Below are 18,430 nucleotides of genomic sequence, written 5' to 3' on the forward strand. Positions count from 1 at the left end.
AAGTACATTATCCAGTATGACGATTCTCTTCCATGAGTTTCAATACAGCGCTGGGACGACACAATGTCCGGCCTGCATCAACACACACACACACGCTTGGGTAACCATTAGGCAAACAATAGAGGTGGATATACGCTAAACATACAAGAATGGGATATAAATAAAAGTACTAACATCCCCACCAATGTCGTACTATATATAATGCGTTCACTGCCGTAATACTTCCAACTTCTCAACAAGAACAAAAATCAAACTTAGTTGCACCTTGATGTTTCCTCTTATACGATTACATTTAAAAACCCGATTGCAGCAGAACACCGGCATAACTCAACAGCACACAACCTCCCCAACCCAACGCTGACAGTAACCTACAAACGAGAATTTCCCCCAGAGCTACAACCATGCATCTAACTACTGCTTGCATGAGATTACCAAACCCCCCCCCCTCGAGTCTCACTGGTAAGAGGCAAACCCGAATAGGAAGAAGCGGGCAACCCCCAAATAAGACAGGGCGGGGCGGTTAACGTCATCTCTAACAGCCAGCCTCACCCCCGACAAGGGCGGTGACTGTTAACTCCGACACACACACACACACACCGCCAACTATGGGAGTGAAATATGCCAGGGTAGTTGAAGAAAAGACGGTTCGTAGTTACACCAGCATAGCAGAGTTTTTCAGAGTTGTAACATCGCTGAGCTGTTACTTCACATACACAAACCAGAGAGAGAGAGAGGGGAGGGGAGGGGGAGAGACAAGGTAGGCGAGGAAGAGCGTGATACACGTTACCATAAACCCCTAGAATCACTTCCACACACATGTCCATCACGCTGATCGACGGTATCAGCTCTGTGTGTGTGTGTGTCAGCGAGGGAGAGGAAGGAAGAAGGTAGGGGGAGAAAGAGCAAAAATCCCAAGCTTGAGACATGGGAAACAGAAAGAACAGAATAAGAAGAAGCAGAAATTACCAGCAGGAAGTTGCGGATATCATAATTACTGACAGGTGGAAAGCTACACTATACGAATCACAGGTTATGGGCGTAGACGCGATAATGTATGGGTGATTGGGCGTGGGTGGTGACAGGGGCGTGAGTATGGGCGTGGTCACGGATATGGTATTAATGGATTAGTACGTCGGTGAGATACCTTTTGTGTGGGAGGGTTGTGCTGGTAGGGATGATGGTACTGGTGGTGTGGGTGGTTGGTGGTAATGGTGGCGTGGGTGGTTGGTGGTACTGGAGCGAGTGGGTGGTGGTCCAATCTTAAAAGGACACCATAAAGATGTTTTTTTATGACACTGACTGACCATAAACACCACTATGGCCTCCATCTGTGTGTGTGTGTGGGGGGGGGGACAACGTACGACCTGTTATAGCACACAGTCCTACTGGTGCCGATGTTATTGCCGAGGAACCACAACATGAACAAGTAACCCCCCTCCCCCACCCTCAACTATTATCTACAGTGGTTTGTGTTGGCTATTTCCGCAACCATTATATCCAATTACTAATTATTATTATTATTATTTTTATTATTATTATTATAGAGCTATCAAAGGGAAAGGACCGAGTATATTTGACGATGGAAGGGAAGGAGGGAGGAGAGGCGAGTTGTATGAAGGTTATGGTGATGAGTATAATTATGCTGGTGACGGTGAAGAAATATGGTGATCATGGAGCGGAGTGGTGGCCGTGTAATGATGCTGGTGATTACAACCGAGCGGTGATGGTGATAATGACTGGAGGTGATGATGGTTATAATGACTGAAGACGACCCACTGATATTGGTTAAAAGGCAGATGCGGAGGTGGTGAAAACAGCTGATGGTGATCCAGGGATGATGGTGAAGGTCACAGGGCCAGGTAGGTAGGTGGTAGCCCAGTATCAGGCAGGCAGGCAGGTAGGGGGGAGGGAGGGAGGGGAAGGCACGAGCGGGGGGCATAACATAGCTCCCGGGAATCAATAACAGGTCCCAGCCCACCTGCCTACGGTAATGTCGTGCCTTGTGTCTGCCTACCTACCCACCTACACGGGCTACCTCGTGCGTGCAATGTTGATCAACAATCCGGTCTTCTCTCCCCGCTGACACTTCTCTATCTCAGAAGAGGATTGGAACAGTTGTTTGTTTACCAATGTGAAATTACCGGTTCCTCAGTTCAACACAAGATAAATACGATTTTACCAGGAAAGGAAATAACAGCGAATTCAGTATCCACAATGATTTAACCAAAGGAATCAAGCCTACAATATTTGGTAATACAGATCCGCGAAAATTCCTGGTCAGGTGATATAATAACTCCTCGGTGACCTTTAATCGCGTGCGACCGTCAACACAAATATCGGTACGCATAAACCTTACCGAAGAATAATTTCCTAAATAAAAGACGTCTACGAAACAACACACACACACACACGGATTACGGTACAGAAACCAAGCGTCTATATTTAGCAACAACAATCTTGACTTCTGACCCAGCGACCACAAAATCAATGGAGACCTTTTCCCTAGGGGTAATAAAATACCCAAACAACAGCACAAGTTTGGGCTCGAAAACCAAGTCTTACAACAACAGTAACTAAGAGTAACGAAAACAACCTCCCCCCCCCCTGAAAAAAGATGACAGGTGTGTGTGGGAGGGGGGGGGATAATTTATAAAAAGTACCCCCTTGAGAGTATGGTGGAGGAAGAGTACGAAATAGTTGTAAAAGTGTGAGAGAGGGACTGAAGTGACTTATCATGGTAGGTACAAGAGTCACGCAGGGGTGAGGGATTAAAACAGGGTGAAGGGGAGGGGCTGAAGTATTGAAGTTACTGCTGTCCTGCGCTCACAAGGACCCAATATTGGTACCTGCGCTGCTTCCGGCTGGTGGCCTGCGGAAGGCAATAGGTGCACAACTCCTTCCCGTCACCCAAACCAAGAAATGTACTAGCGGCAAACAGACGGAAACACATACTTCCCCTCACCTGTCCTACCGTCACCCAATGATAACCTACAGGACGCTCCTCCATCCTAAATGGTCTTCTCCTCCTTACTAGTTTAACACCAGAGCAATCCTTAATTAAATGGCCAGACAAGAAACACCTTAGAATTTCACACATATTAAATCTATTTAAAGATTGAATGAGCCACGAGGATAAACGTAACAAAAGGGCGGTTGTTAAGTTATGTACTTATGATCTATTGCGGGTGTAAAGAGATACATAGGACACATAATACTCTAAATATATACATAAGTCACAAACACTCCTGCCAACGTGGGAGAAATAATTAAGACTTAAATCTCTCACCCCTACAACTACCCTAGGAAGAAAGAGTCTTAACCCTGCCAACAGTGACCAACGCACACCTGGACGAGTGACGGGCCTCACAATCGCCGGGTCTACCATAGGAGTCGAATAAACTCCCCGAACTAAACTAATATAAAAAAAAAGACAAGGAACCAAAATTTTATAAGATTACCTAAATACAATGTACTATGGATCTAAAGCAGGGCTGGAGGGTAATATATTAAAAAGAGGTATAATGCAAGGTGTACGGATTCTCAGCTGAACCCCGTGTTGATGTAACGAGTAAACAAGCTGACGAACTTTCCCTGAACGACCCCGCAAAACAGACAGAGGTATATGTTATGATTATTTCCCCCAGCGCCTACCCGGGGGACAAGGGACAATGGCTAGGATTCATAAAAGGATTAAAACATCATATTACAGTTGGAATTAAACATAATAGGAGCTGGATGACGAACATAAAGTTAATTATGAAATCAGGAATAACCCGTGACAATCCATAACAATAAAGGTAAAAATAGACGGAACATATCTCCCTCCTCACCTGTCCCTTCACAATACAGGTGACAAGCAGACAGAAATACAGATAGTGGATAAAAAATTAAATAAAAAATCTCACAAAATCCAACACTGATCTATTTTTCTAATTCATTGGTAACTTAAAGGCAACAAAAAAAAACTCGGTGAGTCAAAGTTATTCAGAAAAATCACCCATTGGGCTAATTAACACAAAAAATATACAAATTATTCAAGATACACCACCCTCAGAAACTAGCAGTGGCGTCAGCTTTAATATGCACGTGTCTGTAGCACACACACTCATAATACGCGTCGCGGATGAATACTACCTGTTCAAAAGTGCCGATGATTACAGCTGCTGCCACCTCACCCCCCCACCCTCCCACCCCCAACACAACGTCCCACAGTTCGCCTTTCAGTGCCTCCTGGGCCGGGATTCTCAAAGGTTTAAAGAGGAAATTCCCCCTAACTGGAGACGTAAGAGTCAATCCGTCTTAAACCACGACGCAAAAAGGCAAGATTCGCAAAGGAAATGTGAGAATGAATCTGATAGGCTCACTTCAGCAGCTGCACTGACACGTCGAATGACACAACATGAGATTGGACTGATATTCTTAGAAGTTAAGAGACAAAATAACAAGTAAGGGTCTTTAAAAAACGCGCATAATAACGAAAATTATACTCTCCTTAAAATGGTATTCCCACAAACTCTAGCAATCCGTACCACAATCACCAACTTACTAAGATATACAGTATAATCATCGTTCCCACACAAAGGCTATTCCTAGTGCTCTACTGGGTAAAGATATTTATGAATTTCCCTCAATCTTTTTAACTCGGCGAAAGTTCCCCTTAAAATGAAGTAACACGATATAAATAACAGTAATTGGGTAAACAAAGGAAATTACGCGAGACAAAGGGGAAATACTGAACTGAAAAAGATAATTATCAACAAAGCCCTGACACGAGAGATATAGAGAGAACGAGGGGAAGGGGGAAGAGTGACTGTGATATGCGGGTTCATCAGCTCTCCCTCCCTCTCTTTCTTTACCACTTTTCAGAGGCGAGGAAGAGCCCCCAATGGATCCAGTGCTCGCATCCTGTCGCTAGTTCACGCCCTAGATACCCCTCACCCCATGCAGCTGTGAATGGGTACCGAAATGCACAGCTGGGGAAGTGAAAGTGGTTGAGTACACGGTGCTTAGCCACATTACGTCTTTGTTTACCGGAGGCTCAGTTTTCAGTGAGGTGTATCCACCGTCAGGCCAATGGCACCCAATATTACCTTATCACTTAATCCTTGTTCACTAGACTTATCTCTCGCCTTGTCATTTTCTCCCCTCATTCCTCTCTTTATCACCGTTTTACTCTATCCTTCACTCCCTTCTACACTGTCCATCTCTTTACCTTCTTCTCTTCCCCCTTCATTACTTCTTTTCCTTCCCCTCGTCTGTTTGGCTGTCTCTCTGGCTGCCTTCCCTGCCTGCCTGCCTGCGACCGGGTAATAACCTTGAGTTTAACCTCACCCTTGATACCTCCCTAGCAACCACCACCCACTCGCTGACCACCACAATCCTCCAACCCCCATCGCAATTCTAACTACACTACCACCACCCATCACTACAACCACCATCGCTATCATAACTATAAACTACCACCATACATCACCACAATCCTGCTACCACCACAACCACCACCCTATAACTATACTCTACCTACCAACCACCACTATACCGATCATCACGAACACCACACCACACATCCCTGCCATCAACACCATCCCAATCACCACAACCAAGCAACTACCACCACCACTGCGTAACGACTCGACACTGCCTATCATTATTCATCACGTTACCATAACCACCACCTCACCGCCACTGAACCTGCCATCACTAGGTCTATACTATCACTAATACCATAATGGCAACCCCCGTCACCATTATACAGAATAACATACAACCCATAAGAACATAAGAACCTTGTTTACCGACCGCCCTGTTTACACCCAAGCCGTATCAGCGTGTATATTTTTTAGCCAACCTATATTTGAAGTTTCCCAGATAAATCGAGTTAATGATAGTGTTTGATAAGTTTATTCCCCTCATCCAAGAACTTTATATTTCCAAACCAATATTGACCTAATTCCCGCCTAAAACTGAATTTATCTAATCTAAAACCAACGCTACTTGTTCACTCCTGATTTGATCTTAGTTATGTTACCTTTATTTAAACCTATGAATCTCACCCGGCTCTCGCCATTACAGCAACCGGATCACCTGAAAAATATCAACCACAGCTTATGTCACCTGAAGATTAGCCACCCTAAGGCTAACCTAGGGGTGAAATAAACTGGGGAGGAGATTCTTCGGGTGATCCCAACAACAACCTTCACCACTACAGTATTCCCGTACAGACAATCACTATGCTCACTACAATACCACCACAAATTATACCCGCTTGCCCTCGTGTTTCGCAAGCGTCCAGGATCCTGACTTATAAAATTTGGGATGTTTTGCCCTTTAAATAATATCTAGTTATGGCCGAGTTTCTGTACAGGTTTGATGCCACTCAAAATTACTTCTGTACAATGCTTTAACATCACCAAACGCAACCTATAAGAAACTCGCTCTTACCTGCCCTCATAAACAGCCCTAAATAACACCCTCCATCCTCTGACTTAACCTCCAGTTCACTCCCCAGGGTAATAAGAGAGCCTAAGGCAACGTAGCTCGGATAGGTATAACGTGACCCTCCCTCTCCCCCCCTCCCCCTCCCACCTCACTACACCCCCAATACAAATACCCCTCTCCCTTCCTTCACAGACATAGCCACCCTTCATTCCTTCCTTCACACGTAATATCCCCCCCTCTTCCTTCAGACACAGACATCACCACCTTCCTTCACACACAGTCACCCCCCTCCCTTCTTCCCTAATCCCAACTCATACCTGGCCACAAACATCACCACACGCCACAGTGGACAGCCCCCTCCCCCCTAACTTATTGATCTGGTTCACCTGTCATCCCACACGCACACGGATCTTACTGGGAATAACCACACCACACATTCCTTCAGTCAGCTGCTTACATCAAGTATCAACAATAATATAAACCCAATCGTCTTTCGGGAAGTTGCTGGACAAAATCTCACACACACAACTACTACTCACCTCAAACTCCCTTCACCTTCCCTAGTCTTAGCTTAATCTCCCCTCAACCTAGCTTAACCAAAGCTAGAGTCTTCTGTGTGATTTTTTCCCAAGGGGAAATTTTCTGGTGGGATATTATTCGTCTCCATCTTGAAATGAGTAGCCCGAAGCGTGGTTGCTGTGTTAACTGTACCTGTCAAGAAATATTTATAACCGCACCTTGGCCACCGCACTCCCCTGGGCCTTGTTGTCCCTAGAACAGTTCACACCCACTGCGATAATTCACAAACCGACGTTAAGTCCCACGCAGACTTTGGATGAAGCTCATTAACCAACTAAATTTACCGAAATAAATAGTTAACTACGCAACCCATTTATCTAATCAATTCCTTAAAGTATTTTCCCATCGACTGAAAAATTTACATCGATCCTATAAGCCAGCCGGGTCGGGTCAGGCCGGGCTGGTACAACACAATGGCTACTAGCCTCAGTATGGCTGCTACTGTACCTGGTGGCCTCCTTTACTTCTCAGATTAAAGTCAGGTGACCATTCACTACTGGATCAACTGGAGGTTGACCTGGGCTCAAACCAGCAACCATTAATACTTCATTTACGACAGAACAACATGACCCTGACAATCGCCTTAAAACAAACACAAAAATTTATTTTCTTCGAACAAACAAGCAAAATTTTTTACACCTCCTGAGGGAAGAAATAAACGAAAGTTGAAAGAGAAATTTGAGAGGCCAGATGATGGGCGGATAGCCGGAAGTAACCGGTGCGGGCTCCTAGATGAGGGTCATAGGTGGGGGCGGGACGTGGAAGGTTGCAAAAGGTCACGGAGGGTTGAGGTCAAGAACATCCTCGTGAGTCACAGAGAAACTAGCTTATCACCTGACGGTGTAGACAGGATGCCACCATTATCTAGTGAAGGATGGTGGGCGATCTGTGTTGTTAGTGTTGGACAGGTGTGTGAAGGGGGTAGGCGACACTGAGGACAGTACTCTTTGGTGGTAGGTGAAGATGTTGGCGGTGGCAAGTGAAGACGGTGGTGGCAGGTGAAAAGGGTGGTACTGATGGTGGTGGAAGGTGAATATAGTGGTATTGATGGAAGTTGGCAGGTGAAGATAGCAGTGATAGGTTAGTACGCAGGTGGTGGTGGAAAGTCAAGTAGGTGGGATATGGACTGCGATCAATGAAAAGTAAAGTGGTGGCAGATAAGGGAGTCAAAACAGAGGGTAGAGGCGGATAAGATAAGAGAGGGAGGATCACCGGAGGATTATAAAAAGTGAAAGGTAGGTAGGTTGATAGGTGAGGCTAAACGAAGTGATAGGTCAGGGTGGAGTGGAACCAAGGTCTATAGAGTGAAACATGGCGACTAACGGTGATTTATGGAGGACAGGTGTGTTGGGGAGGTTGATGGTGACCGGTGGTAGGTGAGGGCAGTGGTCGAGGAATGTGGTGGTGGAAGTAGGAGTGAAGTTAATGGGGTGAGGGGGGGTGGTAGTGGTAGGCGACTGATGAAGATGATAAAAGCTGGAGTGAGAAGAATGGAAAAATAGGTGACGGTAGGTGGTAGTGGTGGTGGTAATAGTAGGTTGGCGAGGGCAGCGGGAAGTGGTGGCAGGTGAGATGAAAACGGCAGATAAACAGGTGTGAGACAAACAACACTGGTTGCAGCTGGTTTATGAGCGGAGTTCCGGTGCTTTGACTTCACCAGTTCTCCCTCCAGCTGTCGCTTCCTGCCCGGATGTCCAGTATCTCTTCGCCATCACGCTGTTTACTTCATGAAAACTTTTCCTTACACAAAGAAGCAAAAATAATAATAATAATAATAATAATAAAAACAATCAACGTTTACGGGCAGCTTCTTCAGGATAACAACTGCTGCCGCATATGATAAAAGTCAATTGAAGCTTTTGTCCGTTGTGTGAAAGTATAATGTAATTTATCCCCCTCCAGTCACATAACCTGTGGTGGTGTATTCTGGCAACAATTCGTTCACTTCCTCGAGCTGGCCTCCAAGTAACCTGAAGAACCGGGAGCTTTGTGAAACTGAAGGAGATACATACATTGTCTTATGTAACCTTAACAGCCGTAACAGCTCACAAACGACCCATTCAACTCTCATCAAGGTAACAGCCGTGAGACAGAAGGCCCTCAACACCCTCTTCCCACACACACTGAGGAAAACCGACTTTAATAACCAACACTTAAAATAAACTGAAAATACTCAGCCGTGTGTTCTCGCCGTTACCTGATCTCCTGTGAGCCAGGTAACGGTGTGACCCTCCGCCCGCCAAGGTCACCGTGACTGTCATGTCAAATGATACCATGGGGCATTTTCTGGCCCCCTAACTGTTACTTTTACCCTGTGGAGGCGGACAGGCTCATTTTCAAGGATCACAGACAGACACACGCGCACGCACGCACACGGAAGAGTCGCAGCTTTAGTGAGGAAGGCCCACCAGGACTTGGCAGAAAAATCCCGTTTCTCAATCCTGTCCCTTTCCTGACAGTCATAGTTCAATACTCTTTCGGACGGCTTTTTTCTTAAGTCAGTAAATTGGAAATAATCTCACAGCCTCAGTTAGGAGAAACAGCCAACGTAAGAACCCTTAAGAATACGGGACCAGTTTTGTTATGGGGTTTTAGGTCTTCAGTTGGGCGGTGGGAAATTTAACACGAGGACAATTTAATACTCGGGATCCCGGAGTCGATTATCACGCGCCACCGAGGACAAACAACAGGGAGGGAAGAGAAAGACCGAGAACGTAAAGGACCTAGGGAGAGGGAGGATGATGTAAGAGAGGGGGGGTGGGTGAGGGAGGGAGGGAGGGAGGGAAAAGAAAATGAGTGGTAATGGAGAAAAGGGTGATGAAGGTTGAGAATGACCAAGGGAGAAGAAAATGAGCAATAATGGAGAGAAAGGAGGAATAAAATGAGAGGTAAAAAGGGAGGGGAAACAATTACAAAAAGAGAGGAAACAGGGAGAGAGAGAAGACAGTGCGAGGGTGAGACGCATGAAGGGTGAGAGTGATCATGAAAATAAGGAGACAAGGGACAAACAACACAGTACCTCGAAGGAAACCCCATATAACATACCAGAGTGTCCTTTAGCACCTGATTCACAGAGGAGGGAGGACGAAGAAAAACAACACTGTCTGACAACAAAAAATATAAAACTTTAAAAGGCAATTACAACGAACCCTAGAGTTGTAGAAGCTATGCCAATACAACCAATATTACAACAAGAAGTATCAGTAGCGCTACGAACAACCAACGTCACAACATCTACGACTAACACTCACAAACATACATAACGACGTCACAACATCCGCGGCTAACACATACACAAAGCGCTAAAACAGTCACACATACGACCAACATTACAACACAACCACCACAATTAACCAACATTACAACACAACCACCACAATTAACCAACATTACATCAACTTTCCCCAATGTCACAACAGCGACCAGTCTACGACAATAAACAACCAACCTTACAACGCTTACTATCCCCGGAACCCACAAACACCGTAGGTCACAACACCACCCCTAAAAGCAACCAGTAAAATCAACACCACCACGAACAACATCGTTACATTAAAAGTCCCCCCTCGACCATGACAACATTCCCACTGGATCACCACTAAGCTTACTAAACACGCTAAGAGGTGTGAACAGAACAGTGACACGCTTCCCACCCACACACTCCCAAACACCATCACCACCTGTACCTGTGACATAACCCGTGTTCACTCTTGCCTCATATACCTGACCCCCCCCCCCCACTACCACGGAAACTGAATAAGGTGAGGACATGGTGAGTAACGAGGGAAGGTAACTGGCATGGTGGTCACCTACCCAAACACCAGTGCAACAAAAAAATGACAAGCTAACGGTACCTTAACACAATAAAGGACTCTAATTAAGGTAAAAGATCATCCTCGTTAAGCGTCCACGAGAAATAATATAATATATAATGTAATATACAGCACCACAGTTTCAAAAGGTACGTAACCAGACTCAACTTACTCGCACGAGATAAAGGAGAAAAATATAAAGAATTCTATATCCACTGCAGGCATGGGAGTCCTTGTTATAACACATTCGTCTCCACTGGTGTAAAAATCAACCAAACACCTGAAAAATCTTTTAGGTAATATAGAAATCCATACAAGGAAACCTACAAAAAATTTCCACTGCTCTACGCTGGGTACGGGTTTTGTAATCCATTAGGGCGAGTCGGACGGCGGACGGCCAGGTACAAATCAATATATTTCAATTTTCTCCGTGTTAGTCAAGAGGACATTAAAAACATCCAACTGAATAGGCACCTCGACTACCACGACACACGGGATATGTTGGTGCGCAGCAGAGCAAAACCTTGAAGATTCGTAAGTCGCATTAACAATAAACAACGGCAATCACCCTTGCTTAGAACACCCAAGAGGAATCCATACTCCCATAATAACGACATATCACATCTAATTCTAAAAACATCTCGGGCGTTGGTAACAAGAGTCTCACAACTTGAAATATTTAATACGAAATAACGGAAAATCTTATAAGACTCGTGAGTTGCAATTGTTGAGTTCTTGGTAAGACTCGACACAAAACTGATGATTCCAATACTGCCACCACCCGCGAGGAAGGTATACAGTAGTTAGTTAGTTATCAACGACACAGTCCCTCAGCTCTGTCAGCACAAAGCATCACGAGGACGTCTGGTGACTTGATATCTCCTGGCAAGTACAAGTATTGCTGCCTCATAATCGCCAGCGTTTCATCATGATGCAGGTGTTCCATTGAACCACAAACACACACTAAACCTTAGTTTCAAACTGAGAAAAAAACTTGACCGCGTCCTTGTTCAAACCTTAAGACCAAGAATCAAGGACAACACGACACAGGGATTATATCACTCATCAAGGTCCTGGGTCTATGTTCTGACACTGATTACAACGTTCTAATTAACTCCCGAACTAATATGGTGAAGGTGTATATAGGGGGCATTTGTAAGTTACGACTGAGTAACGAAGAGGAAAGGAGCCTGAGTCACGGTGGGTGAGGAGTCCTGACTCTTAGGTTCTTGAAGGCACATCTTGTAGACTCACTGAAACACATGGAGTCACAATTATACTACAATTCCATCTAACCAAAGCACGAATCTTAGAGAACCCGATCATGATCAGGTTAGTGGCCAGCACTTAAATCTGATATTTTCAAGGTTCTTTTGTGTACGTTCAGTGTATCTGGCACTCTGTGGCCCTCGAGTACCACCAACTGAACGGCACAGCAACAGAACAATGAAATCCTGGGTTAAGTTTGGGTGACGGTGAAAACTCCAGCACCAACGGAGTTATTTCCAGATTTACTTGAGACGTACAGTATTGGAGATCACCTGAGCAGTATAATCCGAGATCTGCATCATACATCCAGTGTCAGGAAAATTGTTCAAAGCTTCACTTGTATCCTTAAAACATAACCAATATAAAGTTATGAAATTGACTGGTCCCTACAGACACAGTCCTTCAACACGCGACCTAATCAATTTTTGTGTAACTTAATCTATCTTTTCCCTGAACCAATAAATGGCGCAGGGAGAGATCACACAAGTGTCGGTGTAAAATATATCCACCAAGTTGTCCCCGTGCCAGCAGCTCGAGATATCTCAAATTGGATGTTTTCAACTATTGAAGGTTATATGATACGGACACAGTGCGAGTCCAGGGTATAAATGGGTACAACTTTGTAAATGGCTCCACTGAGTTCCTACTAACGGCTTACTGTCCACCACTAGCCTAAAAAGGTTAGGTTACCAAGGTTACCACAGACACGTCACTTAGATCCTTGCTGTAACATAACACAGGACTAAGAAAAACTTCAAAAACGTATAGGCGTATTGGCTCATATAGCTTAGCCTACATACAGAGGCATGGATATTTACCACTTGTAATGTGACCTCATGGGAGTAGGTCAACGTGTTTAAAGGTCTTAGGTTACGCAACAGAGGGAATTAAATCATAGTACTTAATGTATTATATACTATACATTATTCAATTAAATTGATTGGAGATTATTTATCAAAAATTTTTTGCTTCTTTGTCAAATCAATGGCTAAGTTACAGGTCCTTTGTATAATAACGAGTTCTAGATGGGTTCATAATAAAAAATAAATAAGATAATAGTCACCAAATTCAGTGACCCGACAATAATAGAAATAAGAGCTGGGAGACACGCGATGCACTGCAGTTCAGCCGTTTATAATGACAAGATAATAACATAAATCACCTGGAGGAACACAAGACTCGATAGCCACAACAGCAGTGAAAGGTCTGGCTGGCTGGTGGCGTTACCATGGCTACCAAGAGCCGCGTCACCCTAACCAGCTGACCGGACACCTGACCTTGTGGTGGGGTGGCAGGAGGGTTGTCGGGTACCTCAAGGGAAGAAAAATGGCCAGAGCTCATGATTACCTAACTGGCCCTAGGTTCTCAAAAGATTACCCCCCCCCCCTGAATCGGGTATGTACAGTAATTATGCATCGGACCCAATTAGGTATGATGTAGAGTTTGTGGGTAAAATGGCATTGACACTACACCAAGATATTACTGTAACTAGGAGCACCATCTTATCCGATTCCCAAGTGAAAGCAACTAAAGGAATTACTCCACCTCTCTCTCTCTCTCTCTTGAAGAACCCACACCCTGGACTGTAGATACAAGACTACTTTACCCAACACTGCTTTATATAATATCGTTTTAGGATTTAAACCGGAAAAAAAATGAAATAAAGGTCATGTAAAAACAAGATCAAACAGGTCCACCAACTGGCTGGCCTCCACTGTCTCATAAATGCTGTCCAACACAAGCAGTACCATACCACACCACCCCCGCCGTGCACGTGGCTCCAGCTCCCAACAAAGGACTCCACTATTAATACCAACACAACTTAACCAAAACTTCTCCCTCGTCTCTACCTCCTATGCACTGCACTCTCTACCTGTCTACTCCACACGACAGCCTCAAACACTGCCGTTCCAGCAGGTCTTCAGCAGACCTCTCCAACACCATTCAGGCCTCCAGCAGACCTCTCCAACACCATCTAGGCCTCCAGCAGACCTCTCCAACACCATCTAGGCCTGTAGGTCTCCATCATGGGAACTCTCCTTTACCCTCCAGGACTACCTCACTGTTATGCCCCAACACCTTCAGTAAGACGGTCTACATTAAACTACACCTTAACCCTGTACTCATGAGTGACCCTCACATACGCTCAACTCGTATATAGCTTATGGGTTCACTCCTTACCAATCTCACTTTACCTGTATTGTAATTCTTTGTTAAATGACTCTCTCCACGTCATTTTATACCTGTGTCTATGTAACACGTCATTTATTTTTAGCTTAGGATTACGGTATTTTTCAATGAACCTTTTTAGTATTGTTACACAAAATATACGGGGTCATTAAAAAAATTATTCCAAAATTTTAAACATTATATAGCAGGGAGATTACCAGTACCAAGCCAACCAGTAAAATGCCTCAGCGACTTCGTCTCAACTTTATGCCATGAATCTTGATCCAAAAATTTCCCCTTAAATTTCTTTATCCCAACTATGCCGAATTTCTCTGACACGGGACCATTATCATTTCAGAGAATGTGGTGAAATGCATCTACAAATATACATATATATGCTCACATACTGACAGCCTACACACATACGCAACACATACTGGGTGTATATGAATATTCATGTCCGATGCTGCTTGACTGTGGACTGAAAGTTAACTAAGTGTTCATTATATTAGGTGATATCGACAAATATATACCGGTACCTACAGTATGTATGTATATATATATATATATATATATATATATATATATATATATATATATATATATATATATATATATATATATATATATATATATATATATATATATATATATATATATATATATATATATATATATATATATATATATATACATATGTATATATATGTATATATATGTATATATATGTATATATATATAATATATATATATATGTATATATATATAATATATATAATATATATATATATATAAAATATATATAATATATATATATTATATATACAGTATATATTATATATAATATATATATATATTATATATATATATATATGTATATATAATACATATATATATATATATATATATATATATATATATATATATATATATATATATATATATATATATATATATATATATATATATATATATATAATATATATATATATATATATATATATATATATATATATATATATATATATATATATATATATATATTCTAATTTACCACCTACACAAAGGTAGACACACTAATAAGAGATCAGGTTAACCGCCAACGCTTCCGCCTTCCACATGGATAGGAGTGGTCTGGCCTGCTGGTGACTCACAGGCTGGTGGAGACGTGACCCAGGGACCCAAGGTGCCGCCACCATCTTGTGCTTTAATCTAACACCATATTATTTACCCAAGCTCACAGCTACGCCGGAAGAGATTGATATAAACATTCTGACTGGATTAAAAAAAATAAGGAAAAATCAACATAAAAAATGTCCCAAAACTGAAATCCGAAAATAACACCATTTCAAAAGGGGAGAAACTCTTTCCATTTTACACATCCAAAAAACAAAACAGATGTTAATTATAGAATCCGTTTTTTATCTTTTCACACAAGGTCATACCGTTACACACTTTAGGGGACGATCCACACACACTCACTCAATAATATGAATAACGTTAATTCGTCAAGGGTTTGTTAATGGTGAAGTCCCTGTGAGTATATGGACTACCATAAGATTTGACAGGAAGATTCAACAGCCGTTCGATCAGCGAAGACTCCCAACCGAGGTACATGACTGAGGTATACAAGAGATAAGTAACGACGACTTACCTTTCGAAGCATCTGTCCACATTATCGGACATAAGGAGGAGCATACACAGTTGCTCCAAGGCAATGAGTTGCATGTCCCGCTCCTCGCCCTGGCCCATCTGCAGCCATTCCAGCAGTGTCTCCGGGTCCACGTCCGCCATCATCTGTAACCAAAATGTATGCAAGATGTATACAAAAAACACTCTGTATGTGACAAGTATGCCGAAAATATGGAGTGACAGATACACAGACTAAATAAAAGAAACATTCAAGTAACAAAGTTAAAAACAAAATAATTCATATAGTTTAATAAGAACACCAAATTTCGCATAAATCAAGGTGTGCCTCATACAACGCATATACCAGTTATACTAAACGCCAATAACAGAGAATTACAATTGCTAATGAAGCTGCCAGCAACATACAGAAAGTCACGAAGACACGGCGCTGACGTCCAATAAAAAGTACTGTAATATCATACACTCTTAGATGCACTACATAGCTATACAGTAAAGCCGAAAGATTACAGCGTTGAGGAGTAAGATTACATCGCTAGGTTTTAAAATATACTTTGGTGAATCTTATATTTTTATGTCCGTAGATATAAAGACAGCGAGATATTACCAATTACAGTGAGACAGCATTTCTTCAACACAACACCTGCACAAGACATCTGTAAAACCACACTTTTCCTCGTTAAGCTTTACTGTACCTCGCTCTTACAATACCGGCTGTAATTCAGTGCATGTAGCGTCTCTAGTTACAACGAGGTGTGCAGCTAACTGGCCTCCCACCACACCTTAACCCTGCGACCCCACCTTCCACACTCCTGTAAATCCACCTCGCTTTCTACACTCATTTAAATCCACCTCACCCATTCACCCACAGCCTCACCTCACCTCACATCCTGACACACCTTTAGGCTACTTATAAAGGGGTTGCATCATCGTACTCAGAGGGTTTAACAATAATACAAACTCGTCTCGGCACATTTCACATCATCCACCGCCTCACCACCAAACACCATGCTGTCTACAATCCTATTTCACTCTCCCTATCACACACACACACACACACACGAATAATGTATACCGGTACATACTGTACAGTACACAGAGGAAAAACAAGTATAATTTACATACAGAAGTACAGAAACATACACAGCTTCCATACACACGGTCGTGTACATCACTTTATCACTGCCTACCCCCACTGCCCTCAACACCTCACTCATCAGCAGGCGCCTTCCTAGTCCCCCCCCCCTCTCCCACCTAACACTCTTGACTCCCCTCCACCCTCGACTCCCTTCCTGTTGATAGGTGACTCCTTCCTGCAAACACTGCTCACTTCCCCATCCAAATTATGCAAACACCCTTCCTGTAAACAGTAAACGTGTCCCAAGTTCATAAAACACACACACACACACACACACACACTGGGCCAAAGAGCTGCCTTTCGAATATCTCCGGCCCAATACACCACAAGAGCTAAGCACTAGAGAAACTCGCACAACATATGTTAGTGGTTTCTTAAGCATATATTATTTCCCACAACCCCCAACCTGACCTTGGATAGGGTAATTTGACCCTATCGTGAGACAAATTAACCCGAAGTAAATAAATTAACTTGAGGTGAGGGAAATGTATGTGTGTGTGTGTGTGTGTGTGTGTGTGTTAAAAGGTATCAGCGTACACCAATGAGAGAGTGAGGACAGGGCGAGACTGCATACTTGTTTCTGGCTTCCCTTCTTTGGTCGCCACCACCTGGGAGGTTATACCGGTAACGTCACGGCACCAACGACCTCCACCTGCCTGCTCCACCCCTTCCCCTACCTCCACCTCCCTTCCCCTCATACCTGGCACACCTCCCACCAACTTCATTCCTACCACACCTCACTCTCTCCTCCTCGTGCCTTCTACACCTCATACCATTCCCCTCTAACCACTACCTCACATTTATCTACCTCAACAGTCACCACATAGCCACCTTCCCCAATCACTATCAATCCATCTACCCATTAATAAACCTTCTCCCCAACCCAGCCAAGACAATTACAAATTAAGTACTCTACAGTGGAGGAATGAGAAGCATAGCCTCTACTCTATCCCTAGCAGACTAATTCACCACTCATCCCACTCATCCTACCACTCCAGGAGGACTGGCTGCAAAGAAAGTGGAGGATAAGTACCGAGTATCTCGTGCTCTCTTCATCCCTCGACTCTCAAGTCGTCTGACGGAACAACGTGGCCACTGCAGCAGCACAACTTATTCCACAATTCCCAATTCACACATTTATTAGTTTCACCGACATCACTATCAGAATTTAAGTTCTTTAATATGAGCATTAGTGTCACACACATACAAAATTTCACATTTCTTGGATGGCTGTGTGCAGCAGGGTTGGCAGGATGTGCTTCTCACAGGCTACAGTCTGGGGGATCACCATCACGAGGACAAAGGCGGCCTGGATATCACGTCTGGGTACGGAAATGACTGGCAACCGGGTGTGGGCAGCATGTAGGCTCGAGGA

At 43.4% G+C, this 18,430-nt stretch overlaps 1 long non-coding RNA gene across 1 annotated transcript in view; it reads right to left on the reverse strand.

Annotated features, from left to right (window-relative positions):
• Window positions 1-18,430, reverse strand: part of LOC121876717 — a 117,860-nt gene that overhangs the window by 75,649 nt on the left and 23,781 nt on the right. Inside the window, exon 3 of the long non-coding RNA XR_006090804.1 lies at window positions 15,922-16,064. This is a non-coding gene — a long non-coding RNA (uncharacterized LOC121876717). The remainder of the gene's footprint in view (window positions 1-15,921; window positions 16,065-18,430) is intronic.

Source organism: Homarus americanus, unplaced genomic scaffold, assembly GCF_018991925.1.
Source record: "Homarus americanus isolate GMGI-L3 unplaced genomic scaffold, GMGI_Hamer_2.0 scaffold53604, whole genome shotgun sequence".
Lineage (NCBI taxonomy): Eukaryota > Metazoa > Arthropoda > Malacostraca > Decapoda > Nephropidae > Homarus > Homarus americanus.